This window comes from Lolium rigidum, chromosome 6 (assembly GCF_022539505.1).
Source record: "Lolium rigidum isolate FL_2022 chromosome 6, APGP_CSIRO_Lrig_0.1, whole genome shotgun sequence".
NCBI lineage: Eukaryota > Viridiplantae > Streptophyta > Magnoliopsida > Poales > Poaceae > Lolium > Lolium rigidum.
The window spans coordinates 338306343-338309966 of NC_061513.1; the positions used below are offsets into that span (position 1 = coordinate 338306343).

Genomic DNA, 3624 nt, shown 5'->3' on the forward strand with positions numbered 1-3624 from the left:
CGACGGTGCTTTTTCTAGCGGAATCCCGGCTCCGGTGTTCGATCCTCCAATAATGATGAAACATGCAAAATAGATGAAATAACATAAGTATTGTGTCCCAATATGAAATATATCAATGAATAACAGCAAATTATGATATAAAATAGTGATGCAAATTGGACGTATCAAGGTACGGCTGAAAAAGGACCTTCTCCTCCGCCAGGTTCAGGAGTTAGACCGCATCGCGGACGAGGTGGGGCTAGTCGCCGAGGAGTGGCTTCAGCGATATGCCCTTGAACACTCGCTTATGGAGATCTACCATGGGGAGGAGACGTTCTGGCGGCAGCGGAGCCGCCAGAATTGGCTTCTTAAAGGGGATGCGAACACTGCGTACTTCCATGCGATTGCGAATGGTCGTCGACGGAAGTGTTCCATCCCCTGTCTTTGGGATGGTGATCGCCTTCTGGAGGAGGCCGGAGAGATCACCACCCATATCTATACCTTTTATAAAGGTCTATTTGCGGCTGGCCCCAGGACTGGGGTAGCCCTCGCGGCAGACCTATGGCCAGCTAGGGCCTGGGTCTCTGACGAAGAGAATGCCGCTCTCACCCTTCCGTTCCTCTCAACGGAAGTCCGGAGCGCTCTCGAGGGAATGAAGGCTAACTCGGCCCCTGGTCCGGATGGACTCCCGGTTGTCTTCTTCCAGAAATTCTGGGCGAAGCTCCAGGAGACTATCCTACCTATGTTTCAGGAGTTCTATGTAGGGACGCTTGATATGGGGCGCCTGAATTACGGCGTTATTACCTTGATCCCCAAGATACTGGGGGCCACGGATATTCGCCAGTTCAGGCCTATTACGGTCATCAACGTGGTTCAACGGTTGTTCTCCAAGGTGTGTGCGATGAGGTTGGCTCCGATTATGGAGCGGATTACGCACCAATATCAATTTGCCTTCCTCAAGGGTCGCCACATCCACGATGGCATTCTTGCACTACATGAGATCGTGCACGAGGAGTCGACATCAGAGGGGTGTCTTCTTAAAACTGGACTTCCAGAAAGCCTACGACCGCTTGGACTGGTCCTTCCTCCGACAGGTTCTTCAGAGGAGGGGCGTGGACGACCGGATGATTGGTTGGGTGATGCAGATCGTGATGTCTGGCAGCACGGCCATTAACATAAATGGGGAAGTGGGTCCCTATTTTAGGCCGGCGTGTGGAGTGCGTCGTGGTGACCCCTGTCCCCTCTCCTCTTCAATGCTGCGGTGGATTCCCCGGCCGAGATCCCGGAGAGGGCTAGGACCTCGGGCCATATTATCGGTGTGGTGGGCCACCTTATCCCTGGCGGAGGGGTGACTCACCTCCAGTATGCGGATGATACCATGATTATGTTTGAGGGCTCGGACTTGGACATCCCGAACACCAAATTCCTTCTCCTCTGCTTTGAGGCCATGTCGGGCCTCAAAATTAATTTTGACAAAAGCGAGGTGGTGGTCTTGGGGTACCCCCCGGAAGTTCAGCAGCGGATAGCTGACAACCTCAACTGCAGGCTGTCATCTTTCCCTATGAATTACCTGGGAGTTTCGGTTAGGGACTCTAGGATCCTTATTAGGGACCTCGCCCCCTTGTTGGGGCGAGTTAGAGCGAAGGCGGAGCCTTGGTGTGGGAGGTTCACCTCCAAAGGTAGCAAGTCGATCCTCATTGACTCCTCGTTCTGTCTAGCCTTCCATGTATATCATGGGTCTGTACATCCTTCCCGAAGGGGTACATGCTGCCTTCGACAAGGAGCTATCCCGCTTCTTTTGGCAGGACAGGACAGGACGCCAGAAGTATCACATGGTCAGATGGGCCGATGTGTGCGCCCCCAAGGACCTTGGGGGCATAGGGATCATATCCTCGCGCCACATGAATGTGGCCCTCATGCTGAAATGGGTTTGGAGGATCTTGTCGGACGATGGGGGCTTGTGGCTGAAGCTGATTAAGGCTAAATACCTTCGGGGTCGGCCACTCCTTGCCTGTGACCGTCGGGAGGGATCTCAGTTTTGGAGAGCCCTCCAGGACATCAAGCACGAGATTAGAACCGGGCTCTCCCTCTCCATAGGCGATGGTAGAGGGACCATGTTCTGGCTCGACACATGGCTAGGTGATCGCCCCCTTAACCTTGTCTTTCCGGACCTCTTCGCCATCTGTGCTAACCCTTCTAGCCTGGTGGCCGAAGTGGCACTGGAGGGATGGGATTTTGTGTTCCGTCGCGGTCTAACTCAGGGGGAAGCCCTGAGTCTGGACTCGCTGCGGGACCTCCTCCCGGACGCCCTGCCGGGAGGACTAGATGCGCCTTCATGGCGCTTAACGCCGTCGGTACGTTCTCAGTGCGGACGGCCTATAGGGCTTTGTTTAGGGGGCCTCTGCTTCCATGGACGGGTCCGCTCTTTAAGGCCCCTATCCCGCTTAAGACGAAGATCTTCCTCTGGCAGCTGCTGAGGGATCGCCTTCCCTCTGGGGTGGAGGTTATGAAGAGGCACGGGCCGGGCAACGGGCTTTGCCCATTGTGTGCGGTTCCGGAGACAACGACTCACATCATGTTTTCCTGCACCGCGGCACGATTTCTTTGGAGCTTCCTGTTGGAGGCGCTGGGGCCTGAGTGGCAGGCCTCGGCCCTCGGGGAGTTCATCGAGGTCCGGGCGAACACTACTGGTAGGAGGAGGCGCCTCTTCTGGTTATTGTTCGCGGCCTTGTCCTGGACTTTGTGGACTGTGCGCAATAAGATGGTCATCGAGCGGATCTTACCTCGGCGCGCTTCTGACTCTGTATTCTCTTTCTTGGCTTTGTTGCAGCAGTGGTACCCGTTGTGTAGACAGCGGGACAAGGAGCGCTTGGACGGCATGCTGGAGGATCTTCTTGCGGCTGCCCGCCGCATATCTACACCGTCCAGCCTCTGAGTACACCTCTTGTGTGGGGTGTTGTATCGTTTTCCGTCGCGTGTTTGGGCGTGTTGTGCTTGGCCCAGCAGACTCTTGATGTGGGGTGTGTGCTATGTGTGTTGTATGTGAACTTTGTATGGATTTGGTTGCTTTATTTATAAAGCGGGGCGAAAGCCTGTTTCGAGGAGGAAAGTAAGAAAAAATCACGCACATAGGTAGGTAAGAAACTTAGACATATCACTTCTGTAAGATAATGTGACTATTGTGACCTACGTGAAAATGGGAAAAGAAGAGTGCTACCGTTTAAGTTCTGTATACAACTTAAACTATATTATCCTTATTTTCTTATGTGTGTTTCTTTTCAGAATTTTAAAAGGTTAAAAATTTGTTTTATCACTTAGAATTAAATTGTTGGTAAACTAGAAGCTAGGTTCATTAATTGTAATATTTTCTATAGGAGATACATAAGCTCACCATCATAGATAGTCAGCATGCCATAGTTACCCGTTTAAATTAGTTGAACTGTTTTGTTACAAATAACCAATATATGGTGAATACAAACTGACATCACTCATCCATATCATATCCATTGTCTTAGTTTGTTCAAGTCAAAATTATATGTGTCAAATTTTAAATTATTTGAACCATACCAGATCTAGAAACCTTCAACCGGTAAGTAGCTTCTCTATTTTATGACATATGTACTCAAAGCTACTTCATAGCCGCAT

General features: G+C 51.4%; 1 pseudogene; it reads left to right on the forward strand.

Moving 5' to 3' along the window:
• The first annotated feature begins 956 nt into the window (after positions 1-956).
• On the forward strand, positions 957-2914 carry LOC124664871 (annotated as a pseudogene).
• The last annotated feature ends 710 nt before the right edge of the window (positions 2915-3624 follow it).